The 23,473-nt window shown below is 46.1% G+C and overlaps 1 protein-coding gene across 1 annotated transcript in view; it reads right to left on the bottom strand.

Annotated features, from left to right (window-relative positions):
- emid1 (EMI domain containing 1) overlaps positions 1-23,473 on the bottom strand; it is a 57,859-nt gene that overhangs the window by 12,184 nt on the left and 22,202 nt on the right. The gene's annotated exons all lie outside the window — the stretch shown is intronic.

Here is a 23,473-nt window from a genome sequence, read left to right as displayed (position 1 = left end):
ACTTTGAAAAAAGTACTTTATATGATAACATTTCAGTGTCACTGCAAATGTGTAAGCACAATTACTATTTTCCACATAAACATTCATTCAACGCAAACTGAATAGGTTTCCTTATTTGCAAACCAATTTTTGCAAGCTAAATTCTCAAATACGAGTGCTGTGTGGTTTCTGTGAACTCAATTCAAATAGCTTAGAAGCACACCGCAGTCGGGGAGACAGGGATAAAGAGAATTCCATGGTGTTTATTTAAAGCAACCACACAGCTTTGCTTACATCTACATCATAGCTTAATGCTAGCAAACAATTCAAAGCACCATTAGTAGGCTAACGAACAACATCGGTGTATTGATGTTAGAACCCCAACACAAACGGTGGTGCAGCACATGTAGACATAATAACACTAGCAGGCCTTTCTTCTTTATCCTCAGTGAAGAAGAACTCATATAACTCAAACTGACTAATAGCAATGACTCCATGTCTCCATCCATATCCTAATGTCTGTATTACACTTCCCCTATGTGTACAAAGTGCACAACCACATAATGTGCAGCACAATGTCCAACAAAAACTGGTTGGGAGCCTGTTAGCCCTTATTTTCTGTGTCCCTCTGTGGGTGTCAGACACCGTGGGATTGTGCCATTTGACTTCACTCAAGTCAGACGCAAAGTTGCCATTTGAGGACTGGCCAACAACTTGGGAAAGACTCAACTTGAATTTGACTTGAATGACATGACTTGTGAAATCATCTTGTTCATAGTTGGAGATTGGCATTTGAACACAATTTGCCTTTTTAGGAAGGTAAGAAATGTTAGGAATTCCGAGATGAGGCCCCCACGGCATTGCCCTGTAGTCTCCTCAGAGGAGAATATCCACAGAAGAATTCCCACGCTCCGATTCTTGTAATGTGATGCGTGCAGGGTGATGTTGTATCCTAACGGAATTTCAATACACTAAGCTTGTCTGAGTATTTAATACAACAAATACAAAAACTATGCTCGAGTTGAAGCACCAGTTAAGAATGAAGAAAAAAAATAATCTTTTTGTTTCATTTACTCCAACCTGGCAAGCTTCAATTGCTAGTTTGAAGTGGCTACCTAAATATGAACATTGATGGGGAGCATCAACGAAGATCATCCATTTGAATTAATGGATTATCTTTTCGATGATGTTGGCAAAAATAGAACGGCAAAAGGCATGGTTTGCCACTCACAGAATAAAGACACAAAAATGTGCACCACTGTATAATCATTTTAAAATGAACTCTAACATTGCCAAGCAGTTTGTGCAGTGCGGATAAAATGGTGTAATGTGCCGTCCCTTCGGAGTTCAAGTTAAAAAGACGCATGTGAATGTGCAGGCTATTATTGTTTGTTCAAGATGTCCACTGAATGAGAGGGGTTGCTACAAAAACACTGTCAACACTTCTTGCGAATAGTTGGGATGAGCGACAGCTCACTCGCTACTACACATGCTGAGTAATGGTTGACATTTTTTTTAATTCTCTGCTACTTCTGAAAGGGACAACTGTGCGTACTGTGACCCATGGCCAAGTTTTCCTTTTTGTTGTATTGTTCCTTATGTAGAGTTGTCAGTAGAACATCGGAAACCCATGGGAGAGAGCGAGTCAACAGTAGCTTGCTTGTGCCACGAGAATGAGCTTGCAGACTGTCCGGCCTTCATTTTATGAAGTGTGGGAGTTTTTTCTGTGGGTTCTGAATGGTTTCAGTGGGCTTTGTGGTTCTGGCGAACTCCTTTGTCTGTTTCGGTCTGGATCTGCTCAGGCCAGGTGCTCCTGCTCTAAACAAGTGGTTGGGTAGGGCACCTCATTAGCAACCAGGAAGTAGAACTTCCTTGCATTTTGTCACCAGCACTGAAAAAATGCAAAACCACCTGCAGCTAAGAGTTACGAAGGTCTTGTTCATTAATGTATTCCTGCAGTGTAACGTTTCACAATCAACTGTTTCTCTCGCTAGTGAAAAAACAGCAGATGATGATGTGTGCTTACTGTCCCACAGGGGGAAAAAAAAACATTTGCGAATTTTAGGCAGCAAAGCATAACATCTTGAGTGATTACCCCAAAACGTGGATGGTGGTGGTATGAAAGAGACACAGAGCAGATGGTTTGTGGGAAACTGAACCCCTTTCCTCAAACCTCGCTTATGATTTTAGTGTTTTGCCTTGTGGGTATTTTTTTCTAAGGATTATAGGCAAAGATGGATTTAATCAGCAAAAGACTCCCCTAAAATGTGGCAACCTCCTCTGTGTTTAGATAACAATATCAACCATGTAGCAGTCAAGGCAAACAAAAACTTGGATGTGTTCGACATTCTGCACTGTGTAGTGCGTGGGTGTGTTTATGCACAAACGATGGCTGGTTTTAATTACCAAAAATGGACTTTGGACAGGAAATGTAGACATCACCCCTTGCAAGCACTCATTCTTTTTCTCTCGAGTTAGAGCCTCAATTACCCCACCCACACACGGGTTATTGTGCGAGCCGTAAACTGGATTTGGCACAAGGACAAGTATCTCCTACACACATCTTTTTACACAATTACTCCCAGTCTCGTGAAACTTCAAAGGTGAAATAAATCTCTTTACCAGCTCCTGAGCGAGTTCAGTGAAAGGCAGGGAAGGCTACTTTGAGGCTTCACATGAGATCCAACACCGTAACGTCATCGTAGTTAGGACGCCACGGTGCCTCTCCGTGGACATTCAATGTTTGCATCTCAGTGGGCTAATTGCCCCACCGGGGACTAGGTGTCAAATAAACATGTGAATATATTTGGCCTCTTGCCCTCACAGCGGCACTGGGCCCTGTTCATTAGAGCCTATTCATGAGGGAAATGCCCTGCTGAGAGTTCAGTGGGCCAGAAGCCCTCCTGCCCTTGGCTCGAGGTCTTGTCCTATTCAGCTGCACATGCTGTCTTTTGTCATTTGTTTGTAAACACTCCGTGAATGATCTTTTCCCTTGCTGCTTGATAATAGAGCGATGGGGTTGAGTGAAGATCACAGTGCCTCCATTGTGACCTGCACACCCGACTGAGGTCCTGTCCTGTGCATTGCAGCCCATCGAAGACGCTACAAAGTAATTGCAGCAAATATCTTCTCTCTCCTTAATGATCAAATCTCAGAGGTTCTTATTAAAAACTCTTCTACCTGTGGAACCCTTTACATCATTGTATGGAGTTCAGGCTGAAGGTCAGACAGAGTCACAAATCATTTAGCCAGAATCTTACGAATAGACTTGCCAATCCTCCTATGCAGCTCCGGCAAAAATAACATTTTGTTAACAACTATTTTTTTAAAAACTAGAAATCGCTCTGGAATTTTAGTCACATGTTTTGGGGAAGTTTATTGTATAAAAACTGAGAACAAGAACTGTTGAGCTTGGACTCACAACCAAAATCCCTGTTTCCCAATTGTGGGCGTGTATGGAAATACAGTTCCAGTGCGCACCGTTTCAAGCGCCATTCGGTGATTCAAAATGCACCATAAAAGGAGTGCTGGAATCCAGTACGTCAGACAGTGCAGATGGAAATACTTCAAACAGGTGCTGCTCTGCCGATTGCTTCATAACATACACTGTCATTGTAAATTAATTGGAGAGGAGCGCACTCTTGCTCTCCAAATTCAGACACTCACAAAGTGGAGTCAGAGTCAATTTACAAATGTTCCCGATGATGATGGCCAAAAACGTCTGCTTTTAACAGCAGACGAGTATTTATTTTTAGTTCATAATGGCTTACTTGAACGAGAAACCCGCATTGCATCGTGGCCAAAAGTAGAATCCTGACTGGCATCTGCACATTTGGTGCTGTAAAACACTGCCATGACGACTGTTTTTTTTCTGCTTGAATTTCTTCTGCTTCAATGTCTTCTTCTACAATCATCTTCTTTCCACCGGCGGAAATGCAATGTGTGGTTGGGGGCCGGTCCAAACTCAAATTTGAATACACATAAGTAGCATCTGAGTCGCAGAACCTGCCAAATGATGAAAACTAGTGTGACTTGTAGTCCGAAAAACATAATCCTTTACATTCCTGCTTCATTGTTGGAAAAATGCACATCCAGCAACATTTCAGTCTGATTTTTGTTGCTCCACTTATCCATGAAATCAGATTTTTGAAATCTATTTTGTGGTGGTGGGCCTTGGCTTGTTTTTATAGTTTTGCTGAAAGTGGAGATCCTGCATCAAAAGGGTAAAGCTAGCCTGTGTGTTTGCACGCAAAGGACAATACACACACACACACACACACACACGCACGCACACACCAAAGCTCGCAGACACAGCAGAGTGTAAAGTTCCTGATCCATCTCTGTCTGGTCAATTAGCTGAGCTCAGCACTGCAGCATCATTAGTGGGTGCTGAGGGTGTTTGTCTCTGTCTCTGCACAGGCTCGGACAGGATGAATAGCACTGCTGCGGCGTGTGCACACCCACGCACTAATTACAGAGAGCACAACTCGTCGAACCGGGATGAGACGGGATGAACAAAGTGACTACACCATATATACGGACGCTTTGCGGGAACTTTGGATCATCGGTTTTAAAAGGGACAAAAAGTCCAATTGGATGCTTGTGGATTTATTCATTCATCGAATCGATCGCAACCGGACTGCTCTGTTTGTCGCAGAAGATGTTTCACTTCATCATTTCATGCAACAAGGCTTGGTTAGGCCAGACCAGCCTGAGTTGGTGTGGCAAAACCAGACTATTTACGCTTCAAATTAGAGGCACGCCCCAGCACCAGAAACAGTATCATTCTTTTGGGTGGCAAATGTCCTTCGTTAAGATGCCTTGCAGAGAGGCCTCTGTCGGTCAACAAACCGTTGGGTGGAAACTCCCTCATTAGTATTCCACCCATTTGTAAAAAATTGAAATGATTTGTCTTTCTTGCCATTTCTATGGTTTTTCCAAGATCCACCTTGCTAGAGTGCAGTGTGATGGTCATACTGCTCAACTGCAGCGAGGGACAGACGAACGTCTTGCCCTGCGGCAATTTTGCAACACTGCGCCAATGACAATTGGGCAGTGATGGGCAAGGAAATGATATTCTCACAAAAATCGCAAAACCTAAACGGGCAAATGCTGATGGCTTCACTCCTGTCTCAGTCATACATGAAGGAAAGTAGAAAAAAGGAAGGGTATAGGGCAGGGGTGGCCAACCGGTCAGAGACTAAGAGACAATTTTGTTACTGCATAGAGCCACACACACACACACACTCATTGATGCTTGTTTGTATACCTGTAGCTCTAGCATACTGCTCAGTGCATTGCAGACCTGCACCTGAACTTCAGTGTTTATTTTGTTTTCCCAAGGTAACACCTTTTCGTTAATTAGGTGATCGAAACACTTCATCATCCCCTTCCTCCACAAGTGAAACGCTGCATCGTCTTAGTCAGAGAAATGGTACAAGCCCCTACACTGGAGAGGCTTCACTGTAATTACAGGCGAGAGAAAAAGCGCGGTCACGTAAGTGATCCCCAAGTTAAACTAAACCGATACCTAACAGCATGTTTAAATTGTGTTCGAAAACAAGAGCACAGGGATGCAGGTGTGTCTGCTTTACAAATGCAAAGGAGGTGTTGCGAAGGAAGTCTCCAAGACCTTGAGGTGAGATTATGGCAGGTCGTAGAGGTCCCCGACTCCAGCACACACATCTCACCTCATCAAGCAGCACAGACAGTTGAGCCAAGACAGCATCTGGTAAAAAGGATGCTCAAGGATACAAACCATTCCTCAAAATGAGGTGCACCTACATAATCGGTTTGGAGCTTGGGTTAGTAGGTAAATCAACTATGCCTTGACAAAAACTATTAAGGTCAGATGTGATGAGTCCATACGAAGCAGTGCAGTTCTACAACACTGCAAAGTACAGCAACAATAACTAATACCGAGAATACCGAGAGGACAGCAAAACACAAATATAATCAGCAAACTCAAGCCATAGCTGCTGTTGGCCACGACTCGTGCTCAGACACTCACAGGCAGACTTGCAGAACTTACGCAGCACCAATCAGGCTCTGCCTCTCAGCTCATTTGGTCTTAGCCATTTGCAGCACAAGGCTGATGAAAAGTTGTGGCACCCTCCCATCCTTAAAGTTGCCCATCCCCGATCTAAACATACATCTTGACCTTGTTAGATCATAATGCGCCATTGAATATCAAATCTAATTGTTGGCAATTGGCAGCTTCTGCTCTTGCGGACTTTTTGGGGGAAAATATGTGAAATCAATGATGTTGGATAACGGGCTCATGATAGGGTTGAGTTCAGATCTTCTACTTCGAACTCCTCCTAGCACGCATTTATGGACCTTACTTCTGGAAAAGGAAATGATCCTTTCAATTCTTGGTTGTCAAATGTCTCGTTCAGATCATGATTTAAGAGGTTGAGATTAACCGCTGTGGGTCGAGGATTTTACCCACACGGTCAGCACAAAGTGAATGTGATGCCATTCTGGACTATTGGACAAATAAATCCCACTCCTCCTGTGACAATTCTCACATATATCCAGCCAATGCTGATGTTCTTCAACCGGCGCAGCCTGTAATCTCTCACAGGAAAGAGGCGTTTTCCCACCTCAATCCAGACAGAGCTGTCTTGACAGCACCTTCCCTCTCACACTCCAGCTCTCCCAACACTGGCTGTTTTTGCAACACATGCCTTTACTGATACTGATGGCACTTAGAAGCTCTCAGTCTACCTCCTCCCACCAGCAGGCTGTGGTGTGTAATTACAGAGCAGCACCAAGCCCGGTGGTCAGACTGGTGGGCTGACTGCTGACAGGCATGGTTGTTTGACTACAGACACTAGTTCCCATTGCCACTTGCAGACAGGAGCTGTGGGTTAGGTAGACCCTCTCTGTACAGGATGCCTTCCATAAATCCCCCCCGCCCCTTTTGCTACCTAATTCTCCCACTTCCTCAGAAGAGAGCTTCAACAGGGAAAACCGCCAGATGGACGAGAATACCTGCAAAAAATACTAATCAAGGGAAAATGGTGCACTAACGACAGTTACCACCTTCCCTTGTAATTACATAGCAGGTAGTCCAGCCCCTATGCTGGTGCAGTGGTGGTCTCTTTTTTTTTCTATGAGAGACAGGAAATGTCTTGTGACTCATTTGAACCGAAAACAGAAACTTTGTTGACATGACAACAGCTTTCTTTCAAAGTCTGAAAATATTGTTCAGTGCAAGAAATTCATTCGACCGGCACCCAATGTTAAGGTTTATCCCAAAGCTGCCCCAAATAACAATAAAATACATCTTTATTTACAAAGCGCTTTCATAACATAATTACCATTTGTTAATGTTTCCATAATGATTGGTACACCACTATGTAGATGCTCTTCAATTAAAACGATCCTTTGAATGATAAAATATAATCATTGTTCATTTTAAAAAAAACATTTCAAAAGCAGTAAAAAGCTCAACGTGATTTATACATTCAAGAAATGATAGTTACTTGCATTCCGGAAATTGGAAAAAAAAAATAACTTTTGTAATTGTATGTTATGCGTAATTTCTGAATAATCACACAAACCCAGTAAGATGACTCATAGTTGAAATTAGTTTTCATTCCCTTATTCCTGTTCAAAATTGGACATTCCATGTTGAAAGCTCCATAAAATTATGAGTCTGCATTCAAATTCTTCATGAGGCTAGGTGGTCTCTTTATGACGGCTGGCCTGATGGATTTATTCGACAATAAACAGCCAAGGGATTTGTATAGTAAGTCATAAACGGATCATTGAGAATCCGCACGATTCTGTGGAGTAGAACAACATGACATCAACTTTGTGCTACAGCAATGTAGACCTCTAAATAAATCTGCACAGTATGACATGACTCTGGCGTGGAAGCATGAGGAAGATTCTCCCGTTCCGTAACTGCAACCCTCCACACTGATTGAATATGATTAGAGTGAGTTACCCAGGAGAGCCAAGTTAGCACGTCAGCTTTGTACTATGCTAATATTGACACCTTTAGTAAAGATCATTCTTGAAAAATATGCAATTTGTCCCTCACTTATACATCCATCCATTTTCTATGCCGATTATCCTGTTCAGAGTCGTAGGGAGTTGAAGCCTATCCCAGCTCACTTTGGTCAAAAGGCAGATTATACACCTTACTGGTCGCCAGTCGTTCGCAGGGCACATAAAGAAGCAGCCAACCAAATTCACACTATCAAGGAGCGGAAACTGAACACTTGAATGGAATTCAATGAATCACGACAATGTCAGTTCTCCTCGAGAGTGTTTTCATTTTGTATTTGTGTGACCGACTGTCATATTCAATAAACAGATGAGGAAGTGCATCGGCGACTGCAGCCATCTGTTTTTTCCCCCACTTCACTCCAGCAGCGTCATGTACTCAAAAGCTCAGAAAACCTGAAGCTTGATTGTACCTCAAAATTTGTCTCCCAGCTCAAAACAAAGAACTGACCAAGCAATGGCTTTAAGTTAAAAAAAAATTGAAAATCCTAAATTGGGGCCCTTGTAAATCAAAGAGCATTGACAATCTTAAACTTAGAGAATAAATAATGGTCATCTTATCTTATCTTAAAAACAGACTAATTGTATCTAAAAGACTTTTTCGGAAAGTGCCTAAGAACATGTATTTATGAACACAAATTAGTTTTAAAAAATGTTTTTGCTAAAAAAGTATACTGGTCTGCCATGCACATTACAGCACCAAAAAGCCAAAACAGTGACTCTGGCATTTACTGTAAATCAAATCCAAGACTCTTAAGTGGATTTTTTTTAAAGGAATTGCATTTGCTGCTGTCACGGTCTTACCAGTTAGCAGTGACCAAAAAAACATTTTCTTAATAACATTGAAGCAAACAGAAGTGCGGTTAATATAAAGTGGCTAAAGTTAGCAGCGGGCACATCTGTTGAATTGCAGAGTTAAGTTTGAATGTGGTAAGACAGGCTGCGCCAAACCATCCAACCGTCTTTAAACATTTCCTGCACTTGAAAGGCGCAGATGTTTCATAAAATTGTGTCACAGGCCAATGACACGGCATACGCACTTCACTTTTATAAAGAGAGACAGACACCTGATGAATGCCTACGGTGACCCTGACCGACTCTGTGACTCGCGCTTTCTCTTTCAAGAAGCATGCTTGGCATCTTGACCAATGATGCTCACTTCCCACTTGTCTTGATCCCGCGGTCACTTGGGGAAGCATTGAAAACAAGAAAACCGCACACTCCACCATTGGTTTGGTGTAGCAGGGAGGAGGCTTAGTGGGTGACCTCTCTGTATAAAACATTCCCGACACACTGCAGCCTTGAATGCTCCATCATTAACACGCTGCCACAGCTGGCTTACACGCAACAGCTTGAAAAACAACGCAGACCAGAAAAATACATCCAACATAAACGCACCAAGACCATACATTTCTTGCTGTTGAAATATAAGATGGTCTGCTTGGAGCTGCACTCTGGGACTAAAATAATGAACTATATAAATTAATGTTGCTGTAGCTGGGTGTGTTCTACTGTAACCGTTCTGGTTTCCACATTGGTTCATAATTTCATCATTCATCGTTAGTCCCGCCATCTGGAAACAAAGACACGTTTGGCTGTAAAATTCAATGGTGAACACAACGCAAACAGTCTGGAAAGCAGACAGGTGATAATCAGGCCAAAGGTTGAACAAAAAATGTTTCGGTGTAACCATCATGTTGCTAGTAATCCCCGATTTCACAATGCAGCGTTTACTATTTACACAAGTGCTCTTTTAAAGTCTCATGTTATTGTTCTTTCTGGTACTTTATAACACTTTATAACAAGAGTATATTATTTTTAGCCCATTTTATACAACATCTCAGAGGGAGATATTGTGTGGTTAATGGCACCGCATTTATTTGACAACTGTAGTTGTAGGTTGTATGAAACGGCAACATATAGCAAACCATAACCACTACTTTGTTTTTTTTTTTTTGGTGGGGGGGGGGGGTCTTGGATTGCAGATAATATTTCTATGTCTGTACATGAAAAGTCCAAAGTTTAAAATGTGAACACCAAAGCCAAGGAGCTGACAAAACCCTGACAGGTACCTTAAAATATGGAAATGAATAAAAATAATTTTGATGGCATTAAGTTTAGTGTTACTGTTTCAGTCATGACCATGTCGAACTCAGATCATGTACTTCAGGAGTCTTTATTAATGGTGGATCAGCCGTGGCACATTAGTGCCCCAAGAGACCATCAGAGGTCCATCCATCCATTTTCCGAACCGCTTAATCCTCACTAGGGTGCTGCTGTAAATTATGATTTTCATTTATTTGGTCAGTAGATTACTTTGTTTACGACAAATCATGTATCTTTGCTCAACTATCTATGCCAGCAATGCATATTGACAAGCAGATGAATTAAAAGTTTCACTAGATGGCAGAAGGTGCTGAACTTTTGGTGACATTTTTGGTAGAGCACCAGGGCATTTTTTTCTCATGTTAAATATGTGCCTTAGTTCTGGGAAACATTGCTCTCAGAAATGGAAAAAAAAGATTAACCAATCAAATGTGGTAGTGCTTGCTCTAGGAGAATATGCTCTCAACAAGCCATCCATCCATTATCTGAACCGCTTTATTCTCAAGTGTCGTGGGCGTGCTACAGTCTATCCCAGTTTTCTTTAGGTAACAGGCGGCGCACACCCTGAACCGGTTGCCAGCCAATCGCAGGGCACACAGAGACAAACAACGATCCACACTCACACACACAGCTAGGGACAATTTGGAGTGTTCAATCAGCATGGCATGCATGTTTTGGAATGTGGGAAGAAACCGGAGTACCCGGAGAAAACCAACACAGGCACGGGGAGAACATGCAAAAAGTCCACACAGGGGCCCGGAATCAAACCCTGAACCTCTGCATTGTGAGGCGGCCATGCTAACCGGTTGCCGCCTCTCAACAAATCAAACAGCTGAATTCCTGCCCATGAGACCCTTTCCTCTGACCCCAATTATTTGTCAGAGGTTGACAAGTGCTCCAGCTCTGTGTCCTCAGATGAAGCCAAGCATGACCCAATCCACAAAGCTGACATCTGAACATGGTCCATATCCTCTGGTGTACACACTCAGGAAGTGACTGAGGGAATCCTTGGCCCACAGTGTTTGGAGGACACGTCCACTGTAGCAGGGTTTATTTGTCAAGGCTGCTCTCAACACTTCCTATGTCTCCTGTTGCCCGCGGCAGCTATGTGTGACTTTTCCTTTTGTCATATATGTACCGTACCGTATTTTCATGACCATAAGGAACACTCAAAAGTCTTACATTTTCTCCAAAATGGACGGGCCGCCTAATCAGTGCATTGAGTTCCAAAATCTGTGAATGTAATGGACAGAAACTGCCACCTATGGTGATTTTTAAGAGAAAGAGGCTTGACAAAGGAACTTCTAGCGCTGGACATCGGTGTAAACAGAGCGTTCAAAGTGAAGTTGCGAGTGGCGTGGAAGCGATGGATGCCAGACGGCGAACGCAGCTTTACAAAGACTGAAGCCAGCACCGGGCGAGTTATGCCGCAATTTGTAAATTGATTGTAGATGCTTGGGCTAATGTATCTCTTCGCACTAATGTTCGATCGAGCTTTCGAAAAAGCCAACATCATTTCTGAAGAGCCGCACAGTAACGAGACTGACCCTGACAATGACGAGAGGGGGAACCTGGCCTATTTGATTGTGAACTTGCCCAGCTGTTTATTTTGGATACAGAAGATGAGGACTGTGGTGGTTTTGAGGAGGATTGATCCAAAAATAATATGAGTACAGTGTTAAATACCTAAGTAGCACCAAACTCAGTTTTGCTCCTGTCTCTTTTTTAAAAACATACGCTAGCGTGCATGCTAGCGTATTGTTTCAGCCGGCCTTCGTTTTACCAAGCCCGCCGCCAATAATGCAGTGCGTGTAAGTGTTAAATAGAGATTATAGTGCCCGTAACTGACAATGCGCCTCTTAATGCAGTGTGCCGTATGGTTGTGAAAACACGGTACACATTAGAGTGGGGTTTCAATAAGATAGATTTGTCCACAGACATCCGTGTTAACAAAAAGGAACAGTTGCGACCGCTCTGACAAATATGCAGACAGAGCCATGGCAACCAAAGTGCTTGTTGAGCACATGCACTCTGTGACAGTGACTTCTAGAGCCAAGGCGGGGTTGCCAAATTGCAGTCATTAAGAGCATATAATAAATGATCAATTGCTTTCATCGCAAACCACAAACCCACTTCTTGTCCCCAAATGTGCCGGGAACAACAAGTGTGTCATGTTTTGTTTTGCTCGTGATTTAACATCTTTTGGACAGTATTGCCCAATTGCACCACAGTTGGATATGTCATTTACCACAGGAACATCTCATGTAACACCAGAATTCTTTATTTTCCCCGTGGATCATTCCAGTGGGGCGTTATTGGGCCCTGCTCTGGGATTTGTCTGGATGAAGAATGTTCAACGACACTTTCTGAAATCGCTGTCAGATTGCAGATGTGGGAATGAGGCAATTGATTTATTGCCCTTCCTAAATGACTCCCCAGCCCCTCAATTAAATTGAGCCCCCAAAAACGTGTGCGTATGCGTGTTCATCCACTCGTATGTACCGTAATTTGAAGTGAGAAGCTTTGAGGAGCCCTGAAAGCTTTGTGAGAATACATAAAGGTAATGCCAACATTCTTTTTCAATACCATATGATGCGCTTGTAAATAATTTGGAGATTCAAGACAACAAACCATCCCCTCCCACACTTGAAAATGACTTCACATTGATGTGAAAATGAAGTTGAGTCATTTTCATTCCATGAATGCATCCGCACAGAGCTGCAGAAGCTCGATTTGCAGGTGTAGGTATATTCATTGCAGCTCACGGCATTGCCGTATTCATCATGCGAAATGAAAATCGGGCTGATCAAAGCGTCGCGGTCTGCGTGTCCGACACATTGCAAGCGGGCGCACTCACAGGGTCTTTGATTTAGATTTTCCTTAGAAAGCTCATGCACTGAAGAATATCGAACAACGTCAGAAAACTATAACGAGGAGGGCTTGCTAAGAATAGTTGTGAGTTGAAGTAATTGTAAAACATCACAGACAAGATATATAATCATCTGAATGAGTCTTTTACATATGAATACACTGCCAGGATTAACATTTCTTACTCCAACCCAATGCCATGATTTGTTTTGATTAGTATTGCGGCCTCATTAATTCACACCATGTGAGTAAAAATATTATTACACTTGGCGAGTATACCCCCCTCATGTCCCCCCGTCGCAGCTATTACAGCTTCCACTTGATATAACGTTTCTGTCTATTCATACAGAAGAAAAATTGAACGGAAAAAAGGTTTGAGATATTTGGTGGAGAAACAATGGACCCCCCCCCGATGTAGTGTAAATACCGCCTCGCATGTTCCTGTCCAATTTCAACATACAAGCACACACACAAGGACGTGTACAAGTGCACAGACACACTAAAGCCCCGCATGACTGTATGTGGGAAGAGGGAGTGAAGTAAATGAGAGTGTGATGCTGATCTGAGTCTAATCCTTGAGTGAATGGCGCGCTGTGTGCCAGGCATTCCTCTGTGTCTTTTTAAGGCTTTTGGGGGATTAGAGCCCACTTACTTCCAGGGCTGCAGGGTGGGATCAAAGCTGACTTGACTTTTTCAGGCTCAGCCTGCGGAACATTCAGGTGGCACCATGGAACATAACACCACGGCCAAAATGCGAGACGCTGACACAGGTCGTACGCACCTGGTGGGGGTCAAATTTGCCATTGTCACGATCTGCCCGAAGCGATAATGATCGCTCCGTGCAGAACGAAAAAATAAAGGATTGGATCCCCGGAAAACAGACAACGAAAGAATTTTCTCAAAGCAAAGAGTGTCTTTAATGACAAAAACAGAAAGGGCCCGACAGGGAAAAAACGGAAACACAAAACGCTGGTCAAATAAGGACCAGGGAAGAAATAAGGGAACAACTGAAAACGCTCGCTGAAAAACAAAGTGCGAGGAGCTACTGATTAGGCAATATCTAAGTATTCAATTTAGTGATTAACGCGAATGGCAAGAGTCAAGGCCGCAAGGCAAGAAGGCAACGAGTAATCTACAAATTGAGGAGTTAGCACGAGAGATCAATGGCACGGTGAGGAATTCTCCGGCAGTGGGAGAACTGCCGGGGTCTCATTAATATAGGAGGGTAATCAGCCCGAAATTACGGACAGGTGCGCAGATGGCGGGTGAGAAAACCCGCCACCTGCTGGCGGACACGCGACGTGACAGTACCCCCCCCTCAATGGACGCCTCCCGGCGGACTACCCGGCTTGGATGGATGTGTAGCGTGGAAGTCGCGCAAAAGGGATGGATCAAGGATCCAGGAGCGAGGCACCCACTGCCGCTCCTCAGGCCCGTAGCCCTCCCAGTCGACCAGATACTGGAACCCCTTTCCCCTGCGCCGAGAGTCCAGGATGGCACGAACCGTGTACACCGGGTCACCGTCGACGACCCGCGGAGGGGGCGGCGGCGTGGGAGGAGGAGCCAAGTCACTGGAAGACACGGGTTTGAGTAGGGAGACGTGGAAGACGGGGTGAACCTTCATGGTGGGCGGCAGCCGGAGCCTGACTGCAGACGGACTGATGACGGCCTCGACCTCGAACGGTCCAGTAAATCGGGGTCCCAGTTTCGCAGACGTGCCGGCCAGCCGAAGATCCCTAGTCGCCAGCCACACCTTCTGTCCTACCACGTATGAAGGAGCCGGGCGCCGGCGACGATCCGCGATCCGCTGGTTCCTGGCCGCCGTGCGGGACAACGCAGCCCGGGCCTCCTTCCACACGCGATGGGCCCGCTTGAGGTGGTGCTGCACAGAGGGGACCTCCACCTGCCCCTCCTGGGACGGGAACAGCGGCGGCTGGTACCCGTAGGCGGCCATGAAGGGGGACCTACCAGTGGCAGAAGAGACGAGTGTGTTGTGCGCGTACTCCACCCAGGGCAAGTGGTCGACCCAGGATGAGGGACGGTGAAGGCACACACAGCGGAGGGCCGCCCCCAGATCCTGGTTGGCACGCTCGGCTTGTCCATTGGACTGGGGGTGGTACCCCGAGGTCAGACTGGCCGTGGCCCCGAGGGACCGGCAGAACTGCTTCCAGACGCGGGATACGAACTGGGGCCCCCGGTCCGAGACAATGTCCAGTGGAATGCCGTGGAGACGGAAGACGTGTTCGACAAGGAGGTCGGCGGTCTCCAGCGCCGACGGCAACCTGGACAAAGGAACAAAATGAGCCGCCTTGGAGAAGCGGTCCACGATCGTGAGTACGACAGTTCGACCCCGGGAAGGCGGGAGACCCGTGACGAAGTCCAGGGCGATGTGGGACCACGGGCGAGGAGGAATGGGCAACGGCTGGAGCAGTCCCGCCGGCGGCTGATGGGACGACTTGCCGCAGGCGCAGGAGGTGCAGGCCTTGACGAACTCCGTCACGTCGTTGCGGAGCTCCGGCCACCAGAAACGCTGGGCGACGAGTTGCACAGTCCGGTTCACCCCGGGATGACACGCCACCTTGGACCCATGTCCCCACTGCAGAACTTCAGATCGTAAGGGAGGAGGTACGAATAGCCTCCCTGCTGGGCACTCCGTCGGCACCTGAACCCCCTCCAGGGCTGCCTGGATCCGCTGCTCAACCTCCCACTGGACGGCCCCCACGACGCACCGGGCCGGGAGGATGGTCTCCGGGGATCGATCCCTCCCCGCAGGCTCGTGGAGACGGGAGAGGGCGTCGGGCTTGGTGTTCTTAGACCCGGGAGAGTAGGTGAGGATGAAGTCGAACCTGGTAAGGAAGAGGGCCCACCGGGCCTGACGGGCGTTCAGTCTTTTGGCGGAGCGGAGGTAGGCGAGGTTCTTATGATCCGTGTAGACCGTAAAGGGTTCCTTTGCCCCCTCGAGCCAGTGCCGCCACTCCTGCAAGGCGGTCACAACTGCCAACAGTTCACGGTTGCCCACGTCGTAATTGGACTCAGCGGCACTGAGTCGACGGGAGAAGAAGGCGCAGGGGTGCAACTTCTGGTCGACCGGAGAGCGCTGGGACAGCACAGCCCCCACCCCCGAATCCGAGGCGTCCACCTCCACGATAAAGGGGAGATCAGGATCAGGGTGCTGTAGTACGGGGGGACTGGTGAACGCCGCCTTCAGGTTTGCGAACGCCGCATCCGCGGTCGAATCCCACTTAAATGGGGTTTTGATGGACGTAAGGCGGGTTAAGGGGAGCGCCTTCTGACTATAACCGCGGATAAAGCGTCGGTAGAAGTTGGCGAACCCCAGAAAGCGCTGCAGTTCCTTGCGATTGGACGGAACCGGCCAGTTAGTGACTGCACGCGTCTTAATGGGGTCCGCCCTTAACCTGCCCTGTTCAATAATGAACCCTAGGAAGGAGATGACGGGGACATGGAATTCACACTTTTCTGCCTTGACGAAGAGCCGGTTCTCCAGTAGACGTTGTAGCACCAGCCTAACGTGTTGCTGGTGCTCGTGTAGTGACTGGGAAAAAATTAAAATATCGTCAAGGTAAACGAAACAAAAGATGTTTATCATGTCCCTTAGCACATCATTAATTAGATTTTGAAAAACGGCAGGGGCGTTGGTGAGCCCAAAAGGCATAACCAGGTATTCAAAATGACCCAGAGGGGTCTTAAAAGCCGTCTTCCACTCGTCACCCTCCCGGATGCGAATCAAGTGGTAAGCGCTGCGCAAGTCTAATTTGGAGAAAATGGTGGCTGACTGCAATGGGGCGAAGGCGGAGTCCAGCAAGGGTAGCGGGTATCTATTCTTAATTGTTATCTCGTTTAATCCCCGATAGTCTACGCAGGGTCGCAGGGTCTTGTCTTTCTTCCCTACGAAGAAAAAACCCGCCCCTAACGGTGAACGCGATGGTCTAATAAGACCTGCGGCGAGCGAGCTGTTGATGTACTCCGTCAATGCCTCGCGCTCGGGTTGGGACACCTGATACAGCCGCGAGGTCGGCAACGGAGCGCCCGCCTGCAGGTCTATAGCACAATCGTAGGGGCGGTGTGGGGGCAAAGAGTGGGCACGATCCTCGCTGAACACCTCCTTTAGATCCCGATAGCAATCCGGCACTCCGTCAAGGCAGATCTCCTCGGGGGGCGTGACACGTTCATGCTTCCCGACGGCCGATTGAAGACAGTGCTGGTAACAATATGGGCTCCAGCTGTCTATCGCTGGGCGCGCCCAGGAAATCACGGGATTGTGTGTCCTCAGCCAGGGTAACCCGAGAACGATCGGGGCATTGCGAGACGGCATTAGGTAAAAACGGCGATGTTCGACATGGTTGCCGGACAGTAGAAGTTTCAACGGCTCCGTCCTATGCGTAACTACCGCCAGGAGGCGCCCATCAAGGTCACAAACCCGCTTCCTATCTATCAACCTCTCCACGGAACAACCCAGCTCGGATGCGAGATCGGTGTCCATTATACAGTCATCAGCCCCCGAGTCAACCAGAGCCCGAACCCGCCACGACCGGGACCCCGTTAATATCTCCCCCTCGAGTTCGAGTCTGTTGGGGTGTCCAGGCCGCGAGTCGACTCGCCTAGACTCGAAGGGGGGCGCGCGCGGTCGTGACTCACAGTACTCCTGGTGGGCAGGGGGTGACGACCCCGGATGGCTGGTTGCGGCGTGAGGAGATGGTGGAACGCCGTCAGTCGTCGCTCGGTCGCTGAAACGACGCTTTCTTTCCTCCGCACCAGCGTCCCTGCCTCCCAGCTGCACCTGTTCCTCCGTGGGTGTTCGTCGGAACTGGGACCGATCACCTCCACGCTCCCGGCTTCGCTCCCTCAGGCGATTGTCCATGAGGAGGGAGAGGTCGATTAATTCCTCCAGGTTGGTGCTGTGGTCGCGGGTCGCCAGCTCGTCCTTGAGTTGAGGGTTTAGCCCGCGGCGAAACAGGCCACACAGCGCCCGATCATCGTATCCACTCTGGGCGGCCAGGATCCGGAACTCGATGGAGTAATCCGCTACCGATCGCTCTCCCTGGCGGAGGGCGAGTAGCCGGCCCTCTGCCTCTCTGCCTCGCACGGGATGATGGAACACCCGGCGGAACGCAGCCACGAAGTCGGGGAACGAGGTACGGAGATTCGGCTTGGCGTCACTGGTCGCAATCGCCCACGATGCCGCCGGACCTGTTAACAGACTCATGACATAAGCCACCTTGGCGGCGTCATTAGCATAGGCAGAAGGCTGTAGGTCGAATATGAGAGAGCACAGGTGGAGGAAGTGTCCACACTGCCCGTGCTCGCCCCCGTAGCGAGGGGGGTGTGGAAGCGATGGCTCCCTCGTCATAACGGGATATGAGGAGGGCGCTTCGGGAATAATAGAATGAACCCCGGGGGGAGATGGTCTCCGCTCTTCCACCCGGACCAACCGAGGTTCTAAATCATCGGACCGATGAGCCAGCATGGAGACCGCGCCACGGAGTTCCCTAATGGCTTGGCCCTGCTGACTCATCTGTTGCTCTTGTCGGGAAAGAGCGGAAAAAAATTTTTCGATGTCTGCGGGATCCATGGTGGCCGGAGAATTCTGTCACGATCTGCCCGAAGCGATAATGATCGCTCCGTGCAGAACGAAAAAATAAAGGATTGGATCCCCGGAAAACAGACAACGAAAGAATTTTCTCAAAGCAAAGAGTGTCTTTAATGACAAAAACAGAAAGGGCCCGACAGGGAAAAAACGGAAACACAAAACGCTGGTCAAATAAGGACCAGGGAAGAAATAAGGGAACAACTGAAAACGCTCGCTGAAAAACAAAGTGCGAGGAGCTACTGATTAGGCAATATCTAAGTATTCAATTTAGTGATTAACGCGAATGGCAAGAGTCAAGGCCGCAAGGCAAGAAGGCAACGAGTAATCTACAAATTGAGGAGTTAGCACGAGAGATCAATGGCACGGTGAGGAATTCTCCGGCAGTGGGAGAACTGCCGGGGTCTCATTAATATAGGAGGGTAATCAGCCCGAAATTACGGACAGGTGCGCAGATGGCGGGTGAGAAAACCCGCCACCTGCTGGCGGACACGCGACGTGACAGCCATAATCCAACACAGCACTCGCCGTCAATCTGCTCACTGACGGATGGCATGGAGGTTTTAGTGGCAATAAAACGGCTACGATGACCCTCACATTAAAACACTTACACAAATACATCATGAAATTTAACTGAAGAATCAAAGTGACCACGGCTGCCTCTATTTAACAAGAAATCCCCAATGAATTCCACAATCTGGACCTCATTTCCACAGCACAGCCATGACAAGGGATTAACTTGCATCCAGCAAAACAGACGACAGACAAAACAAACCTGATCTTTGGTGACCTCTGAACAACTGTGTGGAATCGTATAATATTTGACCTTTAGCCCGTTACAACAAACATGGGTTTGTCTTTAATCCACCGCAGAGGAGGTGGAAGTAAATCTCCTTTCATGTGTGTGTGTATGTGTGTGTGTGTGTGTGTGTGTGTGTGTGTGTGTGTGTGTGTGTGTGCGAGACCCTGCTCCAGGAGCTGCGTGCAAGGATGACATTAATTACTGAAATGGAGAAATTTGGGAAGCTATCTGTAGCATCTCAGTGTTAATGACAACTCCTTAACCAAACTACACGTTTTCCCCCCAGGAAATAAGCAGAATGATGTCAATGGGATTTCAGCACAGCAACCTGCTGATAAATATCTTGATAACAGGCTTGGGCCTGCAGAAAAAAATATCCCCCACCCCATCACCAGTTGTTGCGTCTGGATTATCCACCTCTTTCTCATTGTTGCTATTATTCTTGACAGACAATTGTGTGCCTCATACTGTATACCCTCAGTATACATGTCCTTTTAAATCTACACGTTACAGGTCTGTTTTTTCTGAACACACACACACACACACACACACGCATGCACGCAGCCACCCAAACCCAAAATGACGACACCCCAGGTCTGGCAAATGTTTCTCCAGCATGAGGTTCTGTCTCCTGTCTACATCCCCTGAGAAGAAAGTGGGCCTTCATGCATGCAGGGACTTGGTGTGTTTGTGTTTTGCCCCACCGGAGATAAGTATGCATGCGCTCTGTGCTCAACAAAGGGATGATAAAGTAAAACTAAACAAAACACAGACACAGGGGATGGGGAGGGAGATTTCTTGTATACCTCTAGATGAGGGTCAGAGTGTTGTGATGTGGCAAAAGCGCTGAAGAGATATGTAAAGACAACAGACACAAAGTGCAATCACGTACTGGTTGGTCTCATTACAATAAAAAAAACTAATAAATTATGTTCAAAAGTCTCCTGCTAGCTTTGTTGTGTCAATTACGTTTTTCCACAGCAGCAATTTTTGGCTTTAACATTGACGTGTTGTTGTTTGCCTTAATTGTGTGCAGTTTTAGATAACAGTTTTAGTCAAAATGGTTGTCATAAAAATCCTTTTGCATCATATATAAGAATGTATGTGGCAAATAATGATAAGACAATGAACATGCGGTACTTCTCCTAAACCTTGTGTTGCGAAATTACGATTCAAGAATGAAGATTGATACATAAATTAGTTGACGCCAAACTTTCATATCAACACTGGTTACCCCCTGGGGCATTTTCAGTTTCAAAGGGAGATTTATGAGCCGTAGAAGGAGGGATTCTTTTTTTTTTTTTCTTGCCTCATTTTTTGGCAACGGCACACCAGACTGATGATGCGGTCCAGGAAGACTGTTGGTAACACATTGTTCCTCCCTCACTGTTCTTATCAAAACGATGTTGCTTGGATGCCCAAGGATGCTGCAATGTGATCACTTTTAACCCTGGAGAACCCACAGGATCAAATTTGGCCCCTATAAATTCTGCTACTCAAATGCTACCCTTAAATCCCAAAGGGTCAAATTTGGCCCTAATCCTAAATTTGGATTAAAGCATTGAAAGAAAAAAAACATTTTGGTGTTCAGTGAACATATAGCAGTCATTTAATTTATAATTCATCATTTTCCAAAGAAGAAAAAGGTTCTTGGGTTCTCCAGGGTTTAATAGCGCCACAAATCCTCGTTTTTTTTTTTTTTTTGGTTTTGTGCAATACAGATTTCACCATGTTTTGCAACTGTGACATTTCCCCCCAAAATAATTCCAGCTGTTGCTGAACCTAATTAATAATTCACCAATATTGGATTACTAAACAGATTACGACCTTACCGATTACTATACATTAGTTATTATTATGAAAACCTGGTGTGCTATACAAAAAAAAACTAGGGCGGATTTGGAATCAATGCAAAAAAAAAAAAAAACCCATTGAGAAAAAGTTTACTTGCATTTCTGATTAAAAAAAAATGTTGACCAGTCTGACAGGCACGGGAAAGGAGATAGAGGAAGGATGTGTTCTCACTCCCTTCATCCTCTTTATCCGCCTGCCTTTACACCAGAATGTTGTCCTTATCAGCACAACATGTCCACAGTCGACTGTGTGAAGACATGCACACGATGATGAAAGAACACACCAATGCACACAAACAGCAGAGAGCATGAGGGGAGAGTGCCATGCAGAGGACTGGAAACAGATTACAGGAGGAGCAGTGGAGCGGGGAAAACAAGATGAAAATTTAGCCCAGCTGTCAACGCCTCCTCATCGCAGACAAACAACAGGCCAGAAGAGAAGCTCACAACTAAACCATCAATCATGCTGCTCCTGTCGGCTAATAAAAGAGTGTGTGTGGTGGGTGCAGGTCCATGAGGGTCTGTCGACCCTCCGGTCGGGCCTGGTGCGGTGTGCTTACAAAAGAACCCAAGCTCCCCTCTAGCCAAACGACTCCATGCTGGCATCCAGCGTGTTTTACAAACAACAGTCTTCCCTGCCCTCCCACAGTGTGAGAAAGTGCTGATGGAGGCAAAGAAAAAGTCCAAGGAAAACTCCACAGTAGGATACTCTTGGAGCATCCAAAACGTCCCTGCATGAGTACAAGTTGCTTTGTTCACATGTAAGCAGCAGATTTCTAAATGGGGGTTTGGGGGAGCAATTTTGATCACCTTTGAAAATGCACTTTGAGCCCTGGAACCTGCAGTCAGTTTGATTGCTACCTATTTGGCATTTGGATGTCCATATATTTCACAAGACCTCACCTCAGGGATGATTATTCGAAAGCAGTGGTTCTTAACCGGGGTTCGATCGTACCCAGGGGGTCAACGGAGCTTCTGCCATGGAGCTTAAGACACAGCCGACTTAACATGTCAATTAGTTATGACATGCACCCTTGGCCATCACTGGGTGCAGATGATCACATTCCATTGGCTTGTCCCATCAGCGCTGTGGGAAAATTTAGTTCGCTCAGTCGTCAACATGTGACTGCCGTGATAGTACATTGTGTGATTTTTTTGGGGGGGGTGCGATGTTTTAATACACGCTTACTATGTCGTACATGCTGTGAGCGGTCCGGCAATCATTTTATTCGTTGCTTTTAAATTGCCAGTTTTAAAGCACTGGTATTGACAACAAAAACAACTATAGAGTAATTCAACATTTAATTAACGTAGATGTTTTTAAGGAATTTCAAACAGTGTTATTCTACTGCATAACAAATGTACAATAAACTAAACACAGTGAACTACAAAGAAGTGGACCCATCAGGAATAATAAATACGCCTCATAATAACATTGAAGTTATAATCCTACATACGGCATAATCATCATTGCTACTTGCAAATGTGACACAATTGATTGCTGGTGCTGCCGGTTAGTGATTAGCGACCAAACTGCTAATGCTTACGGGGGCAGGCTGGGCAAACTCTGATGGCATTTTCATGCTTTCCACTTGATCACTTGCTACTTATTCAAATGATTCATCGCACGCAGAATAGTTTTCTCCTCCACGCCGCTCTGGAGATACCGCGATGGGAGGAACTTCTCTTTGCCAAAATAGCTTCATCTTCAGAAGTCATGGCTGATCATCAGCTGCGCGTTTCAATGTACGTTTGGTATAATTTGCTACTTTTTCCTTTTTGTTTTGTGCTTCTTCTTTCATTTAGTGGCGGATTCTGTTTATTTCAACTTTCCAACCAAGGTTAGGAGGACAACTCGGATTGGCTAGAGTCGCGCACATTTCGCAAAGATGAAAAAAAAATTATGTTCTGGCTGCATGGTATGATATTGTGAAATGACAATATGATAATAAGGAGAATGGACTGCACACTGGCAAGTCAACTGTGTTTTGTGACAATATGAAGAGACTCAAATTGCAGTAAATTTGAGTCATTCATCTCTCTGAGTGAATCTGTTTCGGTTTCTCTTCTATTGAAGTGGAAATAACAATAGCTGCCCACACTCACTTTTATGTAAACACATTGCTCAAACCTTTTTGTCTCTACTTGATTGTTTTGCCGCTTCAGCATGCATGAAAAGAAAAAAATAAAACAGCTTTTGGGAGTGATTAGAAACTGAGATATATTGCAGCTGGTTTTGTG

The sequence above is a fragment of the Hippocampus zosterae genome, chromosome 6, assembly GCF_025434085.1.
Source record: "Hippocampus zosterae strain Florida chromosome 6, ASM2543408v3, whole genome shotgun sequence".
NCBI classification, from domain to species: Eukaryota; Metazoa; Chordata; class Actinopteri; order Syngnathiformes; family Syngnathidae; genus Hippocampus; species Hippocampus zosterae.
Note: the sequence above shows the minus strand (reverse complement) of the source record. Positions and strands in the feature narration are given on the sequence as shown.